Raw genomic sequence first — 27,880 nt, 5'->3', positions numbered from 1 at the left:
TTTTTTATTATTATATTTTATTTTATATAACAAAGTCCAATTAAATGAAAACAAACATTTATACAAAATATTTGGGAATTTGGGTGTTGTTCTTTCCAAACTACTTCCTGCTGGTAAGGGGCACTGTCATGGGGGATTCGAAGAAGATTCAGAAATCCTGGCTGTAGTCTGTAGGGCTGCTTTGTCCAGCTGTTTTGAATGTAGGATCAGCTTGTACTCTGTTTCAGGCGGTCTGGCATGATCAAACCACATTAGTCTGGAAGGAACCCACATCTTTTCATTTTCTGTGGAAACAAAAATAGAAATCCTTTTCCCCAGTAACTTGTCAAAGACATCTTTTAAGAGTCATTTTTCTCCTTCCAAATTATTAGAGAAAGTCATCTCTTGTAGTTTCTACCTGTGGCTTCCTGGCAAGTCTCCTGTCTCTGACTGACAACCCTTTTTATTTTTCACTTTGAATAAGAATTTTAGTAAGGTGTCCATGCTGATCTTCAATGTATGGTCTGCCTCCCTCAGCCTCCTCAGTATTAGGGATTATAGGTTTATTCCATCACCCATAGCTTAAACTTTCTACTGTCAATACTAAATATCTTGTGAAACATTTGGGGGAAAATCAACAACTTCCAACACTGGCTTGCAAACTACCTTTATTACTTAGCAGAAAGGCAAGTCCAAAAGAGGAAGTACTAGGTGAAATTAGTGATTTATAATTGACACAAAATTGTCTTCCTACAAATGTTAGGAATCAAGAGGATATTAGGACAGCCATACAGGATTTCAAATGTGAGAAACTAAGTTTGAGAGACCCAACTCTACCTTCACAATATCTGTTTTCTTGTTAGCAAATTAGCAACAGCCATCTACAAGGCTGAGGGAAGATTGGGTTGAATGATATAATATAAATGATGATATATATCTAACATATTGGGCCTATTATAACTGATGTTTGATCAAGTAAGGTGTGAAAGTCTGAAGCATTGGTGTGGCATACTCTCAGCTTACTAGTTACATGCAAAAAAGCCTCATTCAATTATATTCTCAGTCTTTTAAAAATTAACTCCTCCATCCAGGGAACTTCAGTTTACTTGTAGTTGGAAATAGAGAGCACAAATTATTATGGCTTGAGAGATGTTACTTATAAATGCTTGCTATGTTGAATTAACTTAGAAGACAGTGTTTGCCATCATTGGATCAAGCAAAAACATGCTCTTCTGATCTGAAAGGGAGAAGATGAAATCCTGGGGATGGGGAGTTTTGCATTTAATTTGAAAGATTAAAGAGTACAAGGGTATCTATCTATCTTGTCTTTCATGATATGTTATCTAACTAGCAGTGACATATTAAAGCCAGGTAATGAAAGGTGTCAGTCAAGACATGTACTGGTCCAACAAGATGGCTGAAGAGGTAAAACTGTAAACTGGTAATGAGTTAGTTTTGTTTTGTTACAGGAACAACAGTGACAGGAGTGAACTGACTCCTAAGAGTTTTCCTTGACATCTATATGCTCTTCAAGGCATGTGTGCATCTACACACACACACACACACACACACACACACACACACACACACACTTTCCATCTTCACATACACAAATGTATCTTACACATGTGCATCTTCACACACAAACATGCATTTTCATACCCTCAAGGGCATCCTCACAAATACACACACACAAGTATATTCATATACACACAACACACATGCACACGTACACATGTCTTCACACAAATGTATGCATCTTCATACCTACAAGGGCATCTTCATAACACTCCCCCTACACACGTGTATCTTCATGCATACACATGCACATGTATCTTCACATGTATCTTTACACACATGCATCTTCACATCCACATGGGCATCTTCATACACACACAAGTCAAATAATAATAAGTAATATTTTAAAATTACATGCACAGATACTATGGAGACAGTGAGGAGAGAACACTAAGCTGTGTTTATACATATGATCAAGGAAGTTGAATCTTAAAGTAATCTTGAGAATTTTTCTGACTAATGAGTCAAGTAGAAACAGGGTGCATAGCTAATTATGTTTGTAGAATCAGTGTATGATATTGAGAAAGAAGGGAAAAGGATTAGAGGCAGAGAGCTAATTTAGGAACTTTAACAGTCTGAGAGGTCAAACAATAGTCCAAACTGGACCACTACTCATCCCAGTAAACACAATTTTCTTGGAATATCATCATATCATCCACTTAGGCAACATTTATGGCCGCTTCCAGCTGCAGAACCGAGAAGCAGCAGAAGGAATATACAGTTTTTATGCTCTTGTTCATAACTAGAACTTTTGCACAATGCTAGTCTAAAGAATGACAAAAGCTGATAAAGTTATATGTACTGGAAAAAAGATTTGTGAAACATTTTGGAGATCTTTTTTCTCTCCAGATAACATCTTTATCTTGTGCTTTTTTATTACCCATATTACCATAAAGGCTATATCTATTTGTTGTAAACAATTTAAATAATTCAGAATGTAAAAAATAGACATAAAATTCTGCTTTTTAAAAGGTGATGTTTTGTTTAGTAGTTAGTAATACAGATGTTTTCTAACTTAAAAAGATTGGAATTAATACTTTTCACTTTACAGTGGTATGAAAGTCCCATGGATGCAGCACACATCATACTTAAATTTCAGATTTTAATCTTTCCTCAGTCTAGGCATGCAGTACAACATTCTGTTCCAAGACTTGGTGAGCTGAGGTAATAAGTTGCAGTTTTCAGCGAGTCACAGAATCACAGGAGTAAATCACCCATATGTTTCAGTATACTGCAGCTAAAATGTGATGTTCTGTAGATCAGGTGTTGCTAAAATTTATATTTCAAATGCACACAGTGGCCCAAGAGTTATAAGCTTGGTCTCTAGGGTAGAGTTGTTAGGAAGTGGAAGATTTGAACAATGGGGTCTACTGGAGGACCTCTCTAGGGTATTGTGGGAGCCTGACTCCTTCTATTTCCTGCATAACTCCCTTTTAAAACTGCTATAAGGTGTTTCTCTGTTATAACATTTTCACAATGATTTGCTGTCTTGTCACAGGCCCCACAATGGGACCAACTGAACATGGATTGCGATTTCCTAAACTGTGAGCCAAAATTATCTCAGGCATTTTATGATGCTAGAAAACTGATTAACACTGGTGTATTCATCATTTCGATATTTTTAACATGATGAACTAACTTATTGGGATGTCTTTCCAACATTAGACAAGAAACACACACACACACAAACACACACACACACAAACACACCTACCTCAGACAAATCTCAGATTTCTTTTTCTGTCATAAGGATCTATTTCATGCTGATCTTCCTGAGTCCTGCAGCCCCATTCACTAGAGAACTTAGTCTACCAACACCAGCTTTTCTGTGTTCCTGTGTTTGCCCTTTCTTCATTCCCTTGCTGTTACCTGGAGCTGTGCAAGGACGTGGCAATTAAGTGTGACTAACTGTATCTTCAGCCTCTCTTGGTCTTGTTTGCTTGTTATAGTTTCAATATGGATTGTTTCCTGAGAGGTCATATATTGGAATCTTAGGCCCCATTCTATATCTCTTAGTAGATGATGAGGAATGGTAAATGATAGAGCATAGTGGGAGAAACTTCACAAATTGAGAGTACTATACTTGAGACAAATGATGGTGTCTATCACATGGGACGTCTTGGTTGGTTCTAGTGGTCATTATAAAAGGAAAAAACCTGGTCCTTTTCTCTTTCTTTATCTGCCTATCTGGTAATATGTTTTCTCTCTTGTGAGTGTGCACACTCCTGTGGTACACACTACAAGACATATGCTTTCACCACTGTGAGCACTATGTGCTCACACAATCACCAGGCTGTCACCATGGTTGGTCACTGTTACATGGAATTTTCTTTCAGATTGAAACATTTTCCCCAAGTTGAGGCATTCATTTCATAAAAGGAGAGGCTCATGAGCCTCAGGAAGTAAATAAAAAGTTTCCTGTCCCAGAGAACAGAAACTTGAAATTAAGGGCACCTACATAGAACATAAAAAAAAAAAAAAGTAAACAGTTACTTGGAGTGGAGACTCTAACCTAGAACACTGGAGGAAAAAAGAGATATCCAACATTCAAGCTATGTGAAAATTGCATAGGAAGCACCAGAGTTTCAGGCCACCCCATGTTGGGGTGGGCTGTCTGGTGATGAAGCTGCTTTTAAGTCATCCCTGTTCTTCTTGTAAGTGATGTCTCACTATATTCCTATTAGTAACCCCAATTAAAAACTCATTGGTTCTGCCTGGCAGTGGTGCCACATGCCTTTAATCCCAGCACTCAGGAGGCAGAGGCTGAGGCAAGCAGATCTCTGTGAGTTTGAGACCAGCCTGGTCTACAAGAGCCAGTTCCAGGACAGCTTCCAAAACCACAGAGAAACCCTGTCTCAAAAAACCAAAACCAACCAACCAAACAAACAAACAAAAAAACCAATTGGTCATTGGTGTAATTGTTACTTTAGTCTGTTGCAGACTCCTCCATTTTGGGGATAAGCAGATGTGTGTGTGTTTGCTGTGTTTCCTCAGGAAAATATGTCATATAAGTCATTGTGCCATCTGTGCTTTTGCTTCTTCAGAACTATAGATTAATTAAATCTTCTTTCTTAGTAAAGTTAACCTAAATAAAGTATTTCATTACAACATAGATTGATATAGTTGCCAGAACATTTTCTATGTCCCACCCAGTCCTGCAGCCACTGAAATAATCACTCACAAGTTTAATATTAATTATAATTGTTTGAACAATGGTTCAGTCTTATTCCTGGCTAGCTCTTACATTTAAATAAACCCATTTCTATTCATCCATGTGTCGACATGTGGCCAATGGCTTACCAGTAATATTTTGTCATCTAACTCCTCCAGTGGCTTCTGGTGTCTTTTTGACTTCACCTTCTTTCTCCCTGTGTCTCTGCTTGTGTTTCTTGCCTGGCACTTTTCTTCCTGGCTATTGGCCAAATCAGCTTCTTTATTAATCAATGCTAATAAAAAATAGCATACAGAAACATATCACACATTATTATAGAACAGCTATGGAAGGTAAAACAACAATTTAAGGAGAAACAATATAGCAAATATTTCAGCAAACTTCTATACATGATCAAAGACCAGAGTTGAAAATGTGAATAAATAACGTCATTGAAAATCTTGAAGACACAGGGGTGGATATAACAATAATTGCTCCAGAATGTTGGTATCCAAAATTGGCCTCTTCAGGAGGCAAATGTTCAGTTTTAAGGTTTGGAACTTTATGTCAGGTAAAACAAAGCATGAGATGGGTCAAATGTATAGGACAGAAGGACAGAGAGGAAAGTCAAAGCCATATATAATAGCAATGCATTTATGGGGATGTGATTTGTTACAGCAATGGAATATCCATATTAAAATTCCTCTAATCTCAGAAACAAATCATGCACTAAACATACATTATTAAGGTATTATTAAGAACAGTCACTGAATATGCAGGTAACAACAGCTGATGATATTGCAAGGGTACTAACAGCCCTATGTTTAAAATGGTTGATTGACAAACCTGTATGGGTTGAGAAATGACCTTTAAAATCAGAAACTGCAGACCCTAGAGAGCTGGTACAGGAGCTGAAAAATGTTAAACATATTGAAGGATCAACCAGCCATTAGAATTCTTCTATATTTGCTTTAAAATGTAATCTGGGAAATGGAGAATGGTAATGGATCCAAGAACTGTCAATAAGGTGATTCAGACAATGGGTTCTCCACAGTCTGGAATTCCTTGGCCTTTTGTATTACCTAAAGGATGGCCTCTTATAGTTATTGATTTAAAAGACAGATTCTTTAATATAGCTTTACAAGAAAAAAAATAGAGAAAAAGAGAAAAATGTGCCTTATGGTGCCTACTTATAACAATCCTCAGCCTGTTATGAGATATCAATGGAAGATTCTCCCAAAGGGGCTGTTAAATAGCTCCACTATGTGCCAATATTTTGTACATCAGTCATTGGAAATGATACATAAGCAGTTTCCTTAATCTATAATTTGCCATTATAGGGATGATTATTTTACTGACTGATTTAAATGTAGGTACCTTAGAGAAAATATTTGAAGAGCTAAAATATAATTGCCTTATTGAGGATTACAAATTGCTGATGGCAAAGTAGAAAGAGGAGAGTGTATTGATTATTTAGGATATAAAATATGTCTACAAAAAATTAGACCCCAAAAGGTACAATTTAGGAAAGATCAATTGTGGACTTTTAATGACTTTCAAAGATTGCTGCAAGATATTGTCCATCTACAACCTACTATTGGAGTAATAAATCAAGAATTGAATAATTTGTTTCAAACTTTAAAAAGAGAGAAGGACATAAATAATCCCAGAGAATTATCAGTGAAAACTGAGAGAGAATTGGCTTTGGTGGAAAAGAAATTACAGCATGCACATGTGGATCATTTGTATCCAGAGCTTGACTGCATTCTGGTGATTTTACCCTCTATGCAATCACCTACAGGGATTTTAATGCAGAGGGAAGATATTATCTTAGAATGGATCTTTCTACTTAATATAGAGTAAAAATTTAAAAATTATATAGAAAAGGTCTTTGAGTTGATTCTAAAAGGAAAATTGAGACTTCATCAGTTAGTAGGACTAGCCCCAGCAGAAATTATACTACCTTTTAAAGGAGATGAAATTCGCAAATTATAGGCAGAAAATGAACATGGGCAGAAAGCTTACAGTAACTGAGAGATTAATAACAAATACAAAAGCAAGTGAATTCAATTTGTAAAGAGAACTAACTGGATCCTTTCTCATATTATTTAGGGAAAGAGTTGTTTTGCATATTTAAACTGCTGAATTTATAACAGATGATACAGAATTGACTTTATTACTTATTCGGTTACAAAAAATAATTAGGGATAGGAATGATCCAATATGTATAACAAACATGAGCAGATACAGATCCACCATGTGCTTTAGCACAAGATAGTGATGTGATTCATCAACAATTGATATTAAATGTGCTCAAGGCCTCAGAATTTCCTAAGAAAACCATCCTAATTGCAAAGGTTTGAAAAAATATGTTTTTCATCATTTGGCAATAAGCCAAGGAAATTATAAAATGTCCTACTTATGCTTTCTACAACCAAACTCCACTGCCTGAAGGAAGTAACCCAAAGTGTATTCAAAGCAATGAACTCTGGCATATAGATGTGTTTTATTTTGTAGAATATTGAAAATTATAATATGTATAGCACACAATTGATACCAATTCGGGTTTTCCACGAGCCACTTCTTTTTGTTTTGAAAAGGCTGATTCTGTAATCACACATTTGCTAGAAGTTATGGCTATCATGGATATACCTGTAAAACTTAAGACTGACAATGCTCCAGCATATCTCTCAAGTAAAATGAAACAGGTTTTCTTTTTTTGCCTATTACAATATAAATCATATTACAAGTATACCACACAATCCTACAGTGAAAGCAGTTATAGAATGATCTCATTGAACACTAATGTACATGCTAAATAAACAGAAAGAGGTTAATAAAGACCCCCAGAAATTGATTACATAATGATTCATTAACTTTGGTTTTTCTAAATGCTAGTAAGAAAGTAACAACAGCTGTGGAGAGACACTAGATAATAGGAAAAATTACAGACCATTACCAGTGAGCCACAGACCATGTGGCATTACATGGATTAATAAAAATGGGTTAATTTAAATGTAAGATCTAGCCAGTAATAAGCCTGAGCTATTGGTCAAACAATTATAATTAATATTAAGCCTGTGAGTGATTATTTTATAAGTTGCTGTGGGATTGGATGGGACACACACACACAATCCCTTTTGACCACATATAGTGCTAAAATAATCAAACCTTACCAATGGAATGTGAATAGAAGTAATGCTCATTATATTAGACATTTGTTATTGTGCAACCAATTACAGGTTAGAAGAATGATGAACATTTATCATCCCATACAGTGTCTTTGACATTGCAAGTTCAAAAGGGTCTTTGCTGTGTGCTTGCTGATCAGTGTCTTGTGAGGCTACAGCCAAGATAGCAGTAGGATTGCAGTGTTCCAAAAGAGAGGTTGGGGTAGAGCCTTTACTTCCAAGACGACTCATTCGAATGATCTTTGGTAGGATAATCTTTACACCATGAAACTCCTAAAAAGGTTAATGTCTTATGATATAGCAGCTACATTTTTCCCCATAAAATGTGACCCAGGAGGGCAAGGAAGGGCTACAAATATCTTCTGCAATCTAACTTCAAAAATAATACTCTGTTGTATTAGTTTGCTTTTTTATAGCCTAACCTAGTGATTCAGATTGGAAAACTCTACAGAGGAAAGATGTTAACTTTATCTTATGGTTTTAGAAGACAAAGAGCGTGTTGATGGCATTTATTTGATTTCTAGTGATGGTTTGATGATTGAAAGTGGAGAGAATTCACGTGACAAGAAACAAAACAAAAAACACTTTCAAACTTCATGCTTTTGAAGTAACTAATACAGTTCTCAAAAGTGAGGACTCACTTTCTCCTGTGAAATGGCATCTGACTCCATTACCTAAATATCTTCCTGAAGGCTCTACCAGGAAATGATGACTGGCCCCTGCAATTACCAAATTTTGGAAGCTTAGATGGAAGGATTGCTCTGTTGTCAAGGCCAATCTGGTTTACACAGTGAAGTCCCATGTCAATACACACACACACACACACACACACACACACACACACACACACACACACACCCCACAAATAGCCAAGGAATTGTGCTGTTCACAGTAGCTTCTTTCCATCTCAATTAGCACAAATTAAGATGAACCCCATCAGACTAGCTCAAATGCCAATCTCCCTAATAATTCTAGATTCTATCAACTTGGTAACAGTAGTCATCACACTGATTTTCTCTTGCTTTCTTTCCCCTTTTCCTGGAAAAAAATTTCTCATCTTTCTTTTGTGGTTCATCTTCATAATCTAGGATAATTTTTGTGTCTGATGACCTTTGATCTGCTAAGTCCCTTTTGCCATGTAAGATAATAGCACTGGAATGATGATTCATATGTGGATCTTCAGATGATCTCTCTCTACTGTATCAACCACAGGATGTGAATGAGGAAAGTCATTCAGAGTGTTCAATACAAATGATCTGTGAAGGGCACCCATCCATGGACCAAAGGTCAGCAAGACACTGGCTGATTTTGAAACGGGCCTTTTATTGTTTGTTAGAGCTCAACAACATGATTGTAGTGTCTGCATGTTACAAAGACAATTTTGTGATAATATAAAAATAAACTGCAGCACAAAACAAACAAGAAAGCAGAATACAGCTCAAGCAGTGCATAATTACCAAAGAGTTCAGAAAATAATAATTGCTGTTGGAATTTTAAAAAAGAAAATTTGGATAATATTGACTAGTGAAACTATTCAAATGAGGTCAAGGACATGAGTTTGATTTCTTTGTGGGTCAAATTTCCCCATCTGTTAAATCATTTAATCACATCTAAGTAGTGTGTGTGTGTGTGTGTGTGTTAAAGGAAATTACATAAGAAGATATGGTACAGTATAATTAATACTTCATTTAAACAAATCAGATTTTATGATTCAAATTTTTTATGATTACAGGTGCATTTTAAAATCACAGCTACTTTTTTATGTCTGTGTATATAACATTATATATATATATATATTTCTCACAAGATTTATGGAAATGTTAGCATGCAATTTTATTTTCAGAAAAGAAGTATTCAGAAAATTGGTATATGAGTTAGGATAAAATAAAGTTCTTTGGATAAGCTTAACTTGGAGCAAGAAAAAGAGAACTTCAACCTGTGATACATAGAATATGATTTTGGGACTCTAGCAGTGGATTTGAGTTCTTGTTCTGCTTTTTATATATAACATAATTTTACATAATTTATTTCCTCCAAATCTCTAGTTCCATTTTGTAAAATAGAATAAATGGTGTCTATTTTCAGTATTGTTTTTTATGATTAAAGACTATATGTTTACTATTGGTGTGCCACAGAAGCTTTTTTATTTGCTATTATCAGAGTCTACATCTATTCAACATCAGTACTGTAAATGTAGTCATCCTCCTGACAGGAACATGCTCTAAGACCAGAAAGACTGAGTTAAGGATGCAACTGTACACAGTCTTTTCACTGCTGTTATCATCTATTTTTCCTCTCATGATTTCATCATACTTCATTTGATATGACTGTTAAGGTGCTAGTTATCTGTTCACTTCTCTTTCTGTATTTGATAACTTGTCAATTATCTCTGATCACTTAGGCTAATGTTATGTGGAATGAAAACAGTTTACATGTGTCAATGACCCTGCAGGATGAAAACAAACCAATTTCTCTTAAATATATATGAAACTTTTATTGTGCAAGATAAAATTGTTATCCTTGAGCCTGTAGGAAAACATACAATGAACAAAGTTCTCAGTTTTTACTTCCCCTCCATCCTCAAAATGGGTCTTCATTCTTCTCTACTTGACACCCTTACCCCTGTTTAATTTTCTTCTTAGAAATGGACTCTTTTTTGACACTGAATTTTGTGTATGTTTGTTCTGCTCCCAGAATGTTCATGGATTTTTTTTTCTACAGTTAAACATCTTGTGTTTTTTCTTTTTAATGTGTGTTCAACATTACATTTCTGAGCATATTAATTTACTAATGCTGAGATAACTAATGCTACAGAGTGGGTGGATTAAACAACAGATTTTCTCCTAAATTCTGGAAGTGGGAAGTTCCAGATCAAGTTGTTGACAATTTGATTTTTCCTGAGGTCTTTCCCCTTGCCTTATAATCTTTCTGTGTCTGTACACTGCTCTTTTTTTTTTTTTATGTAAAACACTCCTTTGTGAGGCCCATACTAACATCCACAGATTTGTTTAATTACATCAAACAGGCCATGTTTTCAAATACAAGGACTTTATGAGAGATAGGGCTACATTTTGAGAGGGCTATAATTCAGTCTATAATACTGAAAAGAGAACCTTATTGGCTTAATTTACTCCCAGTCCATAGGAATCAAAATAAAGAAATTTAGATATAAGAAAAGGAGGTAGATATTTAAAATTCTTAATAGATAGCTTGTGTTCCTTTAGGAGTCTGAAAGCCAGGCATTCATTTTTCCTGTAACAAAATCATTTTTTGCCATCAGCAAGTACAACATGTCATTGCTGTGGAATAATCCTCTTGTACACTGTAAAGATTTCTCATTCAAATCAGTTTAATAAAACTCTTATTGGTCAGGGAATTAGGCAGGAAAGGCAAAATGAGAATGCTGAGAAGAAGTAAGGAATCATGAGTTTCAAGTGAGATGTAGAGGAAGCAAGATGAGAATATTGTACTGAGAAAAGATACCAAGCCATGTGGCTAAACATAGATAAGAATTATGGGTTAATTTAAGTGTAAAAGCTAGTTAGTAATAAGCCTGAGCTACCAGCCAAGCATTTGGGTCAATTATTTGACAAACAGCTGCTGAGAATTTGGGAGTTGCTGATGGGAGAGAAACTTCTTGCCTACATGTAATTTCATGTATGATTTTAAGTTTTTCAATTTATTTTTGAGATTTTCATGCATGTAGGCAATGAAATATGATCACATACAATACAATTTCCTCATTCCCACTTCTCTCAAATCTCCCTCAACATACTCCATATATATGCATTGTTTGAGATCATCCACTAGAGCATAGAAAACCCACCAATGTTCACATCTTCCAAGAAAATGATTTTCCTTCTTCCAACAACTCTCTACTACCAAGAATCTTCTCAGTAAGGGAGAAGTACCTGGAAATAATCTAATCCACCCATATTGGGATTGTCTTCAGATAGGAGTAGGTAAGGACTTTCTTAACAAGACATCTATATATTGAGTATCTGATTAAAAAAATATACGTGTAGGTCACAGTTGTTGTGAGATCATGAGTATAATATTCATGTTATACCCATAAAACAGCACTTCACAGCACACCTTCTAGTTTCTTCTCTGACATTCTTTTTACCTCATTCTCTAAGATGTTTCCTGAGGCTTGGCTGGTGGTAAGGCTCACAGAACATCATAGGGAGGGCTGAATACTGAGTTTCTTACTGTCAGCATTATGAGAATTTGTATCTCTCCACTGATTTCTGTCATCTACAGAAAGAAGCATTCCTGACCAGATCTCTAGATATAAACACAAATATTTAGACAGTGTGGCTATTTAGTAAGTAAGACTCTATTGTAGGGCCTATGCCCAGACACTGCCTCAGTGGAAAGTTGTCTGCATACTTGAGAGGCACAGGAAAAGACTTTCTGAACTCTCTGGTAGCAAGAAATATGAACAAAATCAACAAATGGGATCATGAAATGAAAAAGATTCTGTACAGCAAAGGACTGTGACATGAGTAAATAAACAGCCCACAGAATGGAGAAAGCCTTTGCAGGCTATTCATCTGACAGATGAATATAGAAGGAACAACAACAACAACTTAAACATTAATAAAGTGAACAACCTAATTAAAAATGGACAATGGGACTATCCAGAAATTTCCCAAAAGAAGAAGTGCTAGGAAGAACTTGAAAACAATTGGCCCATATTCTCACCTGATTGTAATACTATATGTTTGTTTGTACTAGTATCCCACAAACGCACATATTGAATGACTAGGCTTCAAAGTAATTAGGTGACAAAGTTTGTTTAGCTCCATTATATTCCATGGAGCCATTGTCACACATGTACTCAGCCATTAACCAAAGTGTCATGAATATATCTGTTGTTTGTATGTCTTTTGTTAAGAACTGTCAGTTGAGGTCTTCTGTTAATCTGCTTCCATTACAACAACAAATACCTCAGACAATCAGCTAGAGAGAGGAAAGGTTCTTTGTGGCTCATGATTTTGGAAGTTGTAGGGGTGACTGTGGCTGTGGTAAGGCATGAAACACAATATTGGCAAGTCGAAAAACCAGTCATCACCTCAGCCCGTCTGGGGTGTTACCGATTCATCCCAAAGTTGAGCCAGTGATTAATAACTTCCCTCTTTCTACAGTTAGTGCTGGATATAATGGACCAAGCCTTTGCATATAGACCTTTGACTGGCAATTACACAAATGACAGCAGGTCCTTTTGTTTTCCATTAAGGTGTTTGTCTTCCTTATATCTTTTGGATACCAACCACTTTCTGAAAGTAATCCTCTTAGCCCCATTGTTTAGATTTCACAAAAGATTTATTTATTTATTTTTAATTTTCTGTGTACTTGTTCGTTTACCTGAGTGTATATCTGTACACCATGTTCATGTAGGGTCTTTGGAGGCCAGAATAATGCAATCAGATCCTCTAGAACTGGAGGTACAGACAGTGATAAGTTGTCATGTATGTGCTAGTAATAAAACTTGTGACTTCTGCAAGAGCAACAAGTGTAACACCACTGCCTAGTTAAATCCTACCTTACAGCTGCCAGAATGGCTAAGATACAAGTGACAGCTAATGCTGGAGGTGATGTGGAGCAAGGGGAACATATCTCCATTGCTGATGGGAGTGCAAACTTGTACAGCCACTTTGGAAATCAATGTGGTGGTTTCTCAGAAATTGGGAATAAATACATCTACCACAAGACCCAGTTATACCATTTTTTTTGTCATACACCCCAAAGTTACTCAATCACACCACAACACTTGCTCAGGTATGTAATACACATAACCTGGAAACAATGTGGATGTTCCTCTTCCAAGGAATGGATAAAGAAAATATATTTTTACACAATGGAATGTTGCTCAGCTGTTAAAAACAATGACATCCTGAAATTTGAATGCAAATGGGTGAAACTAGAAAAAAAGGCACCCTGAATGAAGTAATCCTGTCCCAGAAAGACAAACATGATTGGTTCTTAGTCCAATTATTATCAGAAAATGTTCATCCAGCAAATGATGGAAACAGGTGTAGACCCACAGCCAAACATTAGGTGGAACTTGCGGGAATACTGCAGAAGAGTGGAAGAAATGTTTGTAGAAGCCATAGGGGTCAAGGATACCACAAAAGAATCCATAAAGTCAACTAACCTGGGTTCACAGGAGCTCATAGAGACTGAACTGACAACTAGGGAGCCTGTATGGGGCTGACCTAGGTCCACTGCACATATAATACAGTTGTATAATTTAGTGCTCTTGTGAGATTTCTAACAGTAGCAACAAGGGTTTTCTCTGACTCTTTTAATGGCTTTTGGGACCATACTCCTTATATTTATACCTTTCCCTGCCTCAATTCATAGAGAGATATTCTTATGGCAACTTGATAAGCCATGGTTGTCGATATTCATGGAAGGGCTGCTTTTTCCTGAACATAAGTTGAGTAGTGGGCTGGAGTTGGGAACAAAGGAGGAATGGAGAGGAGGGACTTGGAAGAGAGGGAGGAGAGGAAACTGTGGTTGGTATCTAAAATAAATAAATTAATTTAAAAATAAAACATTTATTATAAAATGCAGTAAGTGTTATTAATCTTTGGGTCACCTTTTCAGACTGTGGTGAAGGACTATGACACATGGAATCATGGGTATTCAATTTGAGACATACTACATTTCAGGTAATCTTTTTTGTTGATATTTTGTTTGGGGAAGGTCTAATTATATTCTTCTTCATGTGTTTATTTAGCTTTCTTTTTATTCTTTCCTTTCTTGTGTTTTTGAGTCAGGGCTTCATGTATATACTATGGAGGCCTTTGCAAACACAATGGACAACAGAGTGATGATCTGCAAGAGGCAAGAAGGCAATTTGATTCTGTGCAAATCAGTAGCTGGTGTTGGTTCAAATTTTGAGTCTGACCCTAAGTAGTTTATTTTAGCCATATGTGAGTACAGCACATTGTATGAAAAATTTCTTGCTGATTAGTGACTCATATGTGCACAATAAAGTCTAAGATGTGACTAATTTGAAACTCTTTTTGTAAAGTGTATGTAGCTTCTTCTATAAAGACAGGTTTGATAGAATAACTGAGGAAAACAATGCTCAAGATCAGTGCCTGTGAGATGATCAGGTGACTAGGAATATCAATATTATTAAAATAATGATGGGGCATCCATTTTCAGCCTATAAACCTAGAGTGTCTCTCAGACTTCTCAGTGAAGAAAGAAGTTTGAAGAGTTGTTCTTCCTTGTACTGCCAAAGTTCATCAGTTTCTTTCTTCTGTGTCCAGCAGAATGTCTGGCAGTTTCCTTTGTGAAACAGGAACCCTGAAGGACCATCCCATCTTGTTTTGGCAAGTTTAGCAGCCACTTTCCTGTGGGTTTGGCATGTCCAGTTTATATAGCATGCCATCAAGCAGTCCAGGCTAGCCTTTCCACACTGAAGGCAAACCCCACAACGAGTTTCTTTGTTATCTACTATCCTCTTCGAAGTAATTGGTGTTGCCAAGAGAAGGCATGTCTCATTGTTGAGGAAAGGCTAAGCTCTTAACATATTTTAAATGCCATAGTCTGTAGATCTTTGAAATGTTTGAAAATGACCTATCTATCTGCAATATATGTCCTCTTATCTAGAAAACCTAACATGACTATTATAGATGCTCATCTACCAATCTATATTTCCTAATTATACACTACATTTTTAAGTGAGCTAGATAAGCATACCTTAAACAAGAGTAGAAAATATATATTAAATTTGTATCAACAAATCAAAATCCATACCAATGTAAAGTATTAATTTCTATATCATATCCCTTTCTTCCTTAGAAAGAGATTGACTGTGATCACTTATACTCAAACTTATTTAAATGAGAACAAACATTCATAGTCAATATTTGGGAATTAAGGTCTAGCTTTCTAGACTACTTCCCGCTGATTTTTGGGTGCAGTGATCTTGTGGGCACCTTGGGAAAATTTAGAATTATGGTTAAATCTTTGCTGCAGTAGTCTGTGAGGCTTCATCATCTCAGCCAGTTGCCTTGAAGCTTTTCTGAATGTTGGGTCACTGGGGCCATTGTTTCAGAGGATCTTGTTTTATCAAAACATACCAGCCTGGAAGGATCCTACAGGTTCTCATCTTCTGTGGAAACAAAAGCAGAACCTCTTTTCTAAAGGAATGTGTCCTTAGACTTAAATTTTGAAGTCAAGATACCTTTAAAATATATATGTTGGTTTAACTTAGCAGCCCCCACAAATGTCTCTCTGAAGTTAATTTTAGTAGACAGCCAAGTTAGAGAAAACACAATAATATACATAATCCAGACTCTCTGTGTATTTTCTATTTTTACATGGCCCATATACATTTTTTACTCTGCTTTTCAAGGAATTAAGTTTATTAGCCTTTAATTCTTCATTTTATTTATCCTCTATCCTCTTTCTTTCAAGCCCATGTACACTTACAAAACTCACTGTGACCCCTTTAGAGGACTTTGTGAGTATGACTTTGTCCTTATTGCATATCTGTAATCATTTTATTTGACCAGGAAAGTTTTTTAGAATGTTAGGCAGGCATGTCTTGGATTGGCAGCTTTGGTGGCTGGTTCTACTCTACTAGGCTTTCCAACACAGCAGTGGTATCTTTCCTACCAGCTATGGGAGCCTTGCACACAGCTCCAGCCCTAGGGACACAGCAGGTCCATGTCACCTTTATGCAACTTGCAGCACTTTTCTCACAACCCCCATTCAAATGGTCTGTAGCAGGACCCTCAGAAAGAGCCAGAGCCTTTTGTGCCAACAGCATGAACCAGAAAGCTGGTTTTTTTTTTTTTAAGGGAGCCACACCTCTGCTTGCCTCTAGCAAACAGAGCCCACTTGAGAAGATGCTACTACCAAGAAGCCATGCTTGGCTCTGTTCTTTTCTGTTTAGAATCCCCTTTTAAGCAACTATCATTGCTCAGTTCTCTGTGTCTTCCTGAAAATATCCATCAAATGTCCCTGCATCTGCAGTAAACCCAACTCTTAAGTTACCTTTCATTCGTCCTTTAATTTTAATCTTTTCCTGATAGAAAGTTCCTGGGTAGTTGTCACTGACATCAGTTTCAGCTGTTAAGTATGAAAGCTTAACTGCTGCCTTCATCTTTTGCAGGTGATTGCTGGGATTCCAATTCAATAAATTGTCTTCACAATTGTGCAGGGGACAGAAAGGTGGCTATCAGCTCTGAGTTCTTTGCCTTACTGATAATGTGAGCCCTGGCTGCCAGATTCCAGGTCCCACAGTAGTTATTCTGTGTTGCCAGTTAATTTGAGAGAAATAAGTCATAGTTTTGGCTATTGATTCAATTATTTAAAAAAATAAAAACAAACAAACAAAAAACAAACAAGCAAACAAAAAAAACCCAAAACAAAACCAAAAAACAAAGTTAACTTTGACATCTTAACTTTTAAAAACTGTGTTTAGTTCAATTCTATTAACTATATACATCTCATATATATGCAGAAGGCTTCTAGGACATTATTTTATTTGTGAAACTGAAACTGTGTTCTCAGCCAGTAATGAGTGTCTCCTCATGCCTTCTTCCACTCAACTCAAGCAATCATCTTTCTGCTTTTTAAGAGTTTGACTCATGAGTGAATCATACAACATCTTTGTTTTTGTTGCTATTTTTTTCTTCACACACTAAACATTCATTCATTTGTAATATACTTTATTTTTATTTATTTTTGCCCTACCAAATGCAGTGTGGTGGTATGTATGTATGTATGTGCTAAGATGACTGTCTGTGGGAAAGAAAATTGACAGTGGAAAGCACAAAGACTTGCTTTGAATCCAAATTCTTCTATACCTTTTGAATTTTTTTCTGTGTATAACAAAAAATGACTCTCTTATTTTTTTTATTTTACTTATCAATGTCAGTTCCCTCTACCTTCCATCCTCCCATGCCCCAATCCCGCCCCCCCAATCCCATTCCCAATCCACTCCACAGGGAGGGTGAGACCTTCCAGGAGGGATCATCAAAATCTGTCAAGTCATTTGGAGTAGGGCCTAGGCCCTCTCCTCTGTCTAGGTTAAGGGAGTATCCTTCCATGGTGAATGTGCTCCCAAAGTTCTTTCATGCACCAGTGACACATCCTGGGTCTATCATCAGAGGTCCCTTAGAGTGCTTTCTCTTCAAACCTATAATGGCTCCCTCTATTATGGTATCTCTTTTCTTGATCTTTTCTATTCATCCCCTGACTCAATCTTCCTGGTCCCATATTGTTTTCCCTTCTCTTTCTCCTAACTCCCTCTCCACTCACTGCCCTCCACTCCCTGCTCCCAATATGCTCAAGGGATCTTGTCTCTTTCCTGTGGGTGACCTTGTATGACTCTTTTAGGTTCCTCCTTGTATCCTAGCTTCTCTGGTGGTGTGAATTGTAGGCTGGTGATCTTTTGCTCTATGTCTAAAATCCAAAAAAATGACTCTTAATTTAGAAAGAATGCTAGATATTTAAAAAAAGATAAACGTTATCTTCAGAATACCTGCCCTATTGTAATCCTATACCCATTCTCTTAAATCATTTTATCTTCAGATTACTGCATTGTCTAATACTGACAGAGGCTTGTTGCCATTTAAAACTGAATACTATATTGATCTGCTCAATTATAATAGGCAATTCATGGACATTTGTTCTTGCTGCCAATCTATCTCTGAATTGTCTTTGGCTGTTACCACGGTGACAGGCACAGAAAATTTTTTAAAAAGTCACATTTAATAGATATTTATATTTTGAGACTACCAATAATAGTAGTGGAAGTTTATTTTCAAGTGTCTTCTGTTGGGATATTTGCGTTCACCTTGGCTTTTGTCATTTATCCTTTTTCAACATTTTTATTCACTGCAGCACTTATGCAGTCATACTTAAAACTGAGTGCCTGTATCTAAAGGTGAACAGTATTTTATTCTGTGTGTCCTTGTTCTATTAGATTGATATAATATTGTTAGTTTTTCAGGATGGTTTTTAGTCAGAAGGTTAGTATGCTTAGAATGGTACTGATCTATAGGTTTTCCTGGACTGGTATCAAAACAGAATGTATTTTCAATGGATATTTTTGTTATTAAATGCTTAAACAATTTGTGAAAATGGACAAAACAGTATTGTAAATTTAAGTAACTAATCATTTCTATAGGTTGTTATTTCCTCTCTCATTTTGGATTTCATTTCTGATTGTTTTTAATAGCAATTACAATGATTTATGCTTGTTCTTGTATTTAAGACTAAACATTTAAATCAAGCCACTAATGAAAGGGAACAAGCAAAGACAGATATTGGAGTTCAAGCTTCAAGCTGAAGGTCAGAAAAGCAAAGCAGCCAGCCACTAGCTCTTTACTCTACCTCAGGCTTAAAGGGCTATCCTGTCCCAAGTGTGGCTGGAGAATAAATCTCTGAGACTGAATTCTGAATGGCACACCCCTATGTTATAATATAGGTTTCTATAGCTGGGATTAAAGGTGTGGGATCCCAAGTGCTGAGATCTCTTTTGTGTGAGCTGCTTCTCTTTTAGTGTGATTCACTCTAATATAACCCTGGATGGCCTTAGATTTACAGAGATTAATCTGCCTCTGTCTTGTGAGTCCTGGGATTAAAAATGAATGCCACTCCTGCCCAGTTTCTATAGCTAACTAGTGTGGCTGGTGGAATTAAAGGTGTGTATCATCATTGCTTGGCTCTCTTGCTGTGGGTAGCTTTGCATTTTTATCTCCAGTGGCTTTATTAAATCATAAACAATATGATTTATCTTACTTATCTTACTCCTATCACCCAAATCTACATGAATTCATTAGAAATATTTAAATAGTATATGTGTGCTCTGTGTTTAGGGTTTTGCAATGAACCATGGGAAATACAAAATATGGTCGTTTCTGTTGTTAACATGCTAGTGATCTAAGATACAGAATTCTTATAAAAAGGAACATAAATTGAGAAATTACAGCACAGTACTTTTATTGGAGATACATCGTCTAACAGTGTAGAAATGGTTCCTATCAAGAAAACCAAGGAAGTAACTTCATTTATACACCAAGTATTTTTAGGTTTAATTCGTATTAAGAAGGAAAAAGAGATCTTCTCTTTTGGAAAGATCATTGCTTCTCTGCTAATTATAGTATGTGGTGATCCAGGGGATATATTATGTGGTTAGCATGCTGCTTAGTATGGTGAAAACTTATTGTTGCTTCTTTTTGTGTAATAATGTTTATGAGTATTTGTAGTTTCCCCTGTTTCTGTTCTGTGGGCCCCACTCTCTTCCTTAACAAAAGTAAAGCATAAATCCAATTATCGATATAACTAGGGGACTGATGGCATGTTGTGTGGGACTAAAGAGAAGTCATTGTACAGCATTTATAATAAAACAAGCAATGGACAACCCATTTGGTTCCAGGCCAGTTGGTAGTAGAGAGAGCTGACAGTGGATGAGGTAGGTTGTGATTGTGTAAAGTGGTTAGAGCAGCAGAGGAAGCAGTGCTGATCTAAGGAGGAAGCCGATAACAGGACAGGACACCCCTGAAACATCACCCAAGGGGATGATTAAGAATTATCTAAGTATTCTTTGAAAGGGAGATGGTTTTAAGCAGTTAGGACACCAGAGGCTCACTTTAGGATATTCTGGGCTATCATGTTTCTATCATTTATTATTCTGTAGGCTGCCTTTATACCCCACTTATAATTTTGTCATTAAAAATAAGAAAACTGTCAGGTATCTCATATTCCAATGAAATTCTGAATAGTGTTTAGATTTTAATCTGGGAATAGAAAATATTAGCTAGTTATAATTAATAGAACTTAATATAATGATTGTAGCATATCTCCAATGCTCCAGCTATATAATTAAAAGATTGGCTAAAGCTACTGCAATTTTCTTTCTTATAAAAATCTATTAGTAAAGACATGCATTACTACCAGTCGTGTCTGGAAGCCATCCTCCAGAACTCACCTGATGCCAAAATCTTCTGCCTAGTGCACAAAATGGATCTGGTTCAGGAAGATCAACGTGACCTGATTTTTAAAGAGCGGGAGGAGACCTGGGCGTTTGTCTCGCCCGCTGGGGCGCCTGCTTTCGCGTCCATCTGGGATGGCGCTCTACAAAGCCTGGTCCAGCATCGTCTACCAGCTGTCCCCAACGTTCAACAGCTGGAGATGAACCTAAGGAATTTTGCCCAGATTATTGAGGCTGGCGAGTTCTGCTGTTCGAGAGGCGACGTTCTTGGTGATTTCCCACTACCAGTGCAAAGAGCAGCGTGATGTGCCCGCTTTGAGAGATCAGCAACATCATCAAGCAGTTCAAGCTAAGCTGCAGTAAATTGGCCGCTTCTTTCCAGAGCATGGAAGTGAGGAATTCTAACTCGCCGCCTTCATCGACATCTTCACATCAAACACGTATGTGATGGTGGTCATGTCAGATCCATCCATCCCTTCTGCAGCTACTCTGATCAACATCCGCAATGCCAGGAAACACTTTGAGAAGCTAGAGAGGTAGATGGCCCCAAGCACAGCCTCCTCATGCGCTAATGCCAAATGCTCTTTAGTAAAATGCCGAGTTACCGTTTTTTTTTCTCTTTCTCCCCTTTGCATCCCTTGTTTTTGATATTCATAATGTCGTGTGCTTAAAAGTGAGCTTTGAAATGTGTGCTTATACTATCCCATCTCTTCCCTAGTGTTAGCACTGGACGCTATGTACTCAGCTACCCAGTAGAGCTTCAGGATGGCCTTTATGCAAAGTTGGTGTGGTGTAACACTAAAGTAGGTGGTTTGTGTGTGTGTTCTGGTTACCTGGTTATAATAGATAAGAATATTAAAGCAGTTACCTTCTGTATTATCAGATCACAAAGGTGGAATGTTACTATTTTATCAGCAAGATATTAAAATGTATTTCTAAGTCCTCGGTTCCAATCATGAATAAACATTTATTATTAGCAATTTAAAAAAAAAAAAATCTATTAGTCCACCCATTATTCATCCACACATTTTTTGTTCATCTATTCCTCAATTCCAAAAGAAATATTTAACATATATCTTGGTTAAATGCCCTCTTCTCTTTAACTCAATTTAAAAATGTATTCACATAAAACTTTAGAAATTGGGTAACTGGTTTTAGCGTATTGGAAAAATATCTCAACTGATCTTACTAATCTTAATTTGTTTTCATAGAAGTTTAGTACAAAGCAGATCCAACATTTTGCTATCATTTTCTATCTGGTGAATCAATATTTGAATGCCCTCAACTAGAATACTAAATACTAAATTGAAATAAATAGAATCGATTAAAAACCTAAGTTTGTCTATTGTAGAAAGCATTGCAAAATAAAACATAGGGACAAAAATATTTTCAATATACATGCATTATTCAGAGCTCTATGTTTATGAATAATAAAAGCAACATTTTCTATTCTAGTCATGGTTTACTTGGTTGAGGTACATAAAGTGTAGTAACACCTTGAATATTAATATTACTTATGAGAAATCTAAGTATGGGCAGTGGTCAGAAGATAGTCATTCCACTACTACTGTGAGCAATAGGTAGAGAAACATTGGAGAGAAAGAGAGGTGGAACTGTTTGTGTGCTTTGAAAAAAGGCAGAAATAGAGACATGTAGGTGAGGAACAGACTGATGTGAGTGACCTGTGCTGCCTCCCGAAGCCACAGTGATGTCTGGGCCTGTGCTGCCACCAATGGTTGTGCCTGGGTCAGTGGTCCTACTGCAGCAGGCGTCTGTGTAGGCAGATGTCTGTGGCCAGTGTTACCATTGAAGGCCATGTGGATGTCTGTCTGAGGTGGTTCAGCCCCTCATCAGTCAGTGAAGATGTGGGCACAGGAGAGCTGGCCCCATGCCTGGGTGTGGGAGAGCTGGTGGGATAACCAACTAAGATACCACCCAGGCTCCTATCCATGATGTAGATTAGTTTACAGTTTAGTTTCAAAAGTTATTTTCCTTTTATTTTTGCATGCATGTGTATATGTGCCTTTGTGTGTGTGTGTGTGTGTGTGTGTGTCTGTGTGAATGTAGGTGCCAACAATACAGAAGAGGAGCTAGAATTATACGTAGGTGTGATATGCTTGACAGGTCAAGTTTAATCATCCAGCCACCTCCTCCAACTCATTGTACATTTTCTAGACCACTATTTAAATAGAATTATATTCTACACACATTTTATTAAAAATTTTGCCCAACAATTGAGAATCCTTGGTGTCGTAGCATGCATTCAAAGGTTACTTACTTTTTTTGTTGAGTGGATTTAATTATATGGTTATACAACAGTTGTTTATCCATATATTGATAGATATTTTTGTTTATTTGATGTTATGTATATAAATAAAAGTGTTATGAACATTTGTGTATAAGTATATAATATGATTTAAGTTGTGAATAAATACCTAGGTGTAGAATTGCTCTGTAATGTTTAACTTTCAAAAGTGGTTTTTCTTTCTATTCTTGAAACAGCATTTTTGGAAGAGCATTATTCACTGCCTTGTTATCTTCAACTGTCTGCTTGACCCGGAGAAGGAAGTTTCTGTTGAGAGAGCTCCCAGACAAGATTTGCCTTTTACACGTCTGTGAGGAAGCTGTCCTGATAATAAATTGATATCGGAGGACCCAGACCCAACACTGTGGGTATTGCTATTCCCTGGGCAGGTGGCTCTGGGCTGTATAAGAAAGCTTACTAAGGATGACCCAACAAGCAAGCCAGCAAGCAGCATTCCCCCCCCCCTTTTTTTTTCTGTTTTAAGTTTCTTCTCTATCTTATGCCAATCCTGGGCTATAACCCATAAGCTGAAATAAACACTCCCTTCCCCCAAATTGCTCTTTTGGTCAAAGTGTTTTATCACAGCAAACGTAGAGCAGGGCAAAAGTAGAGCACACACCAGTATTTGCATTGCCTCATTTCTTACTTATGCTCTGATGACTGAGTGTCCATGTTGTGATATCAGCAACCTAGTGTTTCCCCTGGCATACTTTCACCACTAAGATGGATTGTGTTGTGGCTGCTTTTATGTCAATTGTCACAGGCTAGAGACATTTGAGAGGATAGAACTTCAATTTAGAAAATGCCTCCATAGGTCAGACTGAAGTTGAGCCTGTAGGGTATTTTCTTAATTAGTCATTGATGTGGGAGAGAGCAGCCCATTGTACCACCTCTAGGCATTTGGTTCGGGGATACTATAAAATGAGGCTGAACAACCCATGGTAAAACTAGTAAGCAGCACTTTCCATGGCTTCTGCATCAGCCCATGCTGCCAGGTTCCTGCTCTAATTGAGTATTTGTACTGACTTCCTTCAGTGATGGACTATGATGTAGAAGAGTCAGCTAAATAAACCCTTTCTTCCCCAAATTGTTTTTGGTCAAGGTGTTTCATTACAGCAATAGAAACCCTGTTCTCAAACTGTAGTCCTCCAACACTACTACATTTTTTAAGTAGCTGCTTGCCTGGTAATTTCTTTTTACATCAACAAGAAAAGAAAACAATATACATAACAGCAGGCTGGTTAGGAGATGGTAGCTGATAAAATATTTCCAAGTGAGTTTGTTTTCAGGAACAGATTAACATTGATTTATTGGATAACTAAGTAATAGAGCATCTCATGTGTTATCTACTCATATTCTCAGTTATACTCTTCAAAACTTGTTTTTGCAGTTCAAGCTGGTTTCAAAGTGACAATCCTCCAGACTCAAGTCTCCCAAATTCTTGGATTACAGGTGTCTGCTACCATATTCTACCTAGCACCCACAATTTTGCATAATACTACATTTTATCTTGTCTTCTTTGTGCTACACTTAAAATGGTAGCTTTTTTTTTTTTTTTTTTTTTTTTTTTTTTTGCTTCTTCAACCAAATGTTAATGGATTAATTGACAAAAATATCTTTGAGAATAGGTGACTATCCTTACAACATTTCAGGTAGTTTTTTTTCTGGGGTTAATATTGACTTCAGTAGCCTGTTTGCTTCATTTTCTTTTAATTCCAGTGGAGAATTTTCTTAATAGCACCATTACATTTTTAATGGAAAGTGTTTTTTCCCCATATTTTACTGATATTTGTTGGCCTGTGGACACTTGATCTTGAAAGATGCTGTTTAAAGTATGTTTTTCATGCTGACCTTTCTTGTGCATTGAGCTCAGGATTAGCAAAGAACCTGTGATGCTGCTGCTGTAGAAGTGTTTAAGGAGACTTCCTTTGGTAGCTTGCCTAAATTACAGAAGATGTTGAATGAGTTGGTTGGGATTCTCTTAAATATAAAATTTCTATATATGTATATGTGTATATTTTTTTCTTATTTTACATATCGATCTCAGTTTCCTCTCCCTCCCTTTATCCCATGCCTCCGACCACAATCCCATCCCATTCCCACCCCCACTCCACTGGGAGGGCGATACCTTCCAGGAGGGATCATCAAAATCTGTCAAGTCATTTGGAGTAGGGACTAGGCCCTCCCTCTTGCCTCTAGGCTAAGGGAGTAGCCCTCCATGGGGAATGTGCTCCCAAAGTTCTTTTGTGCACCAGGGATACATCCTGGTTCCACTCTCAGAGGTCCCTTAGACTGCCTAGGCCTTCTTATTGAGACCATGTTCATGAGGTCTTAGTCAGTCCCATGCTGGGTTCCCAGTTATCAGTTTGGGGAGCCATTAGCTCCCCCTTGTTCAAGTCAGCCGTCTGTGTGTTCCTGTAGCTTGGTCTTGACCACCCGCACCCCTGTTTTTTTAATCACTCTTCCATCTCTGCAAGTGGATTCCAGGAGTTCAGCTCTGTGTTTAACTGTGGGTGTCTGCTTCTGTTTCCATCAACTGATGAGGGCTCTATGATGGCATGTAAGTTAGTTATCAATCTCATCATCAGGAAAGGACATTTAAGGTGGCCTTTCCACTGTTGCTCAGATTGTTAGTTGGGGTCATCCTTGTAGGGCTCTGGACATCTCTCTAGAGTCAGTTTTCTTTTCAAACCTATTTTGGTCTCTTTCTCCCTCCCTCCCTCCCTCCCCCCCTCCCTCCCTCCCTCCCTCCCTCCCTCCCTCCCTCCCTCCCTCCCTCCCTCCCTCCCTCTCTCTCTCTCTCTCTCTCTCTCTCTCTCTCTCTCTCTCTCTCTCTCTCTCCTAATCTATTTGTTCCCTGACTCAGTCTTCCTCTGTGGAACATCCTGGATCTGCTCTGAGCATACTGGACCCACGTGTCCACGCAGAACCACCCAGAGGCCACACTAGCCTTAGGATTCCATCGCCTCCGCACTCTGCCAGAGGTGAGTCTGGGACCAGTTCAGGCCAAAACCTACCCCCCTCCCACCGCCAAATCCTTCCCTGGGAACTCCCTGGGTTAGCTCCTTATCTCTCTCCCCTCTGTATACTGGGCCTGGATAGTACAGTCCTGGTACTCTGCTCCATACACTACCCAGAGCAAGCCTTCCCTCCACCCTGCTGGGCCAGCAGCTCTGGGTGAGCTTTGGGCCAGAGAGCAGGTCCAACAACTAGTCAGACGCTACTCTTGAAAGAGGCATTAAACTTCTTTTAATGGGTCCCAAAATTCTCTGACAGATTTTGTGTGAAGTTGTTACCATTAAAAAGTAGTGACCTTGAAAATTAATAACTTAAAATTTCCACACTCACATATAGTACACAAAACATTCATCTTCCTACTGAAGGTTTTACCCTACATTGTTATCATTACCTTGTCTTTTACACTTAAATGGCCAGTTGAGACCTTCTTCCATTGTTTGCCAGTTCAGGATGGCAGGTATTAGGGATGATATTCATTTAACACTTTTGCCATTTCTGGGAAGACTTGGTGACCTTGTCATCTTCAGCAACCTTCTTGTCTGTCTCTGATGACACCCACAACAATTGTCACAACACACCTGGCTTTCCTGTGACCATTATCAGCAAAGGACAGACACATCATCATATTTCAAGAATTTTGGGCCAGCTTCCAGCTTCTTGCCAATAGAATGATCAATCTTTTCTTTAATAAAGCACAACAAATTGGCAAACTGTGTGAGCTATGTGACAATCTAGTAAAGGAACGTAGCCAGCACTAATTTGACCTTTGTGATTCAGGATAATCACATGGGCAGTGAAACAGTTGGTGGGTAGTTTATGCTGACAACAGTAACCTTGCCACATCTAATGTCTTTGACAGACATGTTCTTTACATTGAAGCCCACATTATCCCCAAGATGAGCTTCACTCAAAGAGCTTCATTATACACTTCAATAGATGTTACTTCTGTTATGACATTGACTAGAACAAAGGTAACCACTGTGCCAGACTGAGATCACTAGTCTCTACTTTTCCACAGAGACAACAAATACCACCAATTTTAGAAACATCTTGGAGAGTCAGTCACTAAGCTTTGTTATTTGGACAAGTTGGTGGTGGGATACAATCCAAAGCTTCCAGCAGTGTGGTCACAAGAGACTTTCTGTCTCTTGAACCAATGCATAATAGCACTTGGATCCACTATCACCATCACAGGCAAAAGTTGGCACAAATGCTTCTGTGTCAGAGTTGTAATCAATTTTCTTAATGTAGATGCTGAGTTCCTTAATATTTTCCTCTTATCTTTTTGGCCAGTAGAGTGGCCCCATGAAATTCATTTTGTTGACACTAACAATTAGCTATACCCAGGGTGTCAGCCTTAATGTCTTCAATTTCAACACCAGTAGCAATCCAGACATCACAGTCTGCCTGAGATTTAGTCATGTTTTTGATCAAGTCTCTGTGTCTTGGATATCAATGACAGTCAAAAAATATTTTCAAATTTCCACAGTGATGTCATTAGTAACAATATGTTCATCCTCTTTATATTTGGCAGAATTCGTCAGGAGGAACTCATGAAGGTTTAAATGTTCCCAGCTGTTTACAATCTAGTCTAAAATGAGAAGCTAATATCAAGTTAATAACTGAAACTCAAATAGACAGTTTCTGTTGCATTTTTATTATCTTTGTGACAGGTAGTAATTCCAATC

The 27,880-nt window shown here is 37.4% G+C and overlaps 2 pseudogenes; one reads left to right on the top strand and one right to left on the bottom strand.

Annotated features, from left to right (window-relative positions):
- The window catches only part of LOC127237798 (ras-related GTP-binding protein A-like), a 28,206-nt pseudogene extending 6,395 nt beyond the window's left edge, over positions 1 to 21,811 (top strand).
- Positions 21,812 to 26,759: 4,948 nt separating this feature from the next.
- On the bottom strand, positions 26,760 to 27,661 carry LOC127237797 (elongation factor 1-alpha 1-like; annotated as a pseudogene).
- Positions 27,662 to 27,880: the final 219 nt, after the last annotated feature.

This window comes from Phodopus roborovskii, unplaced genomic scaffold (genome assembly GCF_943737965.1).
Source record: "Phodopus roborovskii unplaced genomic scaffold, PHOROB, whole genome shotgun sequence".
NCBI lineage: Eukaryota > Metazoa > Chordata > Mammalia > Rodentia > Cricetidae > Phodopus > Phodopus roborovskii.
Note: the sequence above shows the minus strand (reverse complement) of the source record. Positions and strands in the feature narration are given on the sequence as shown.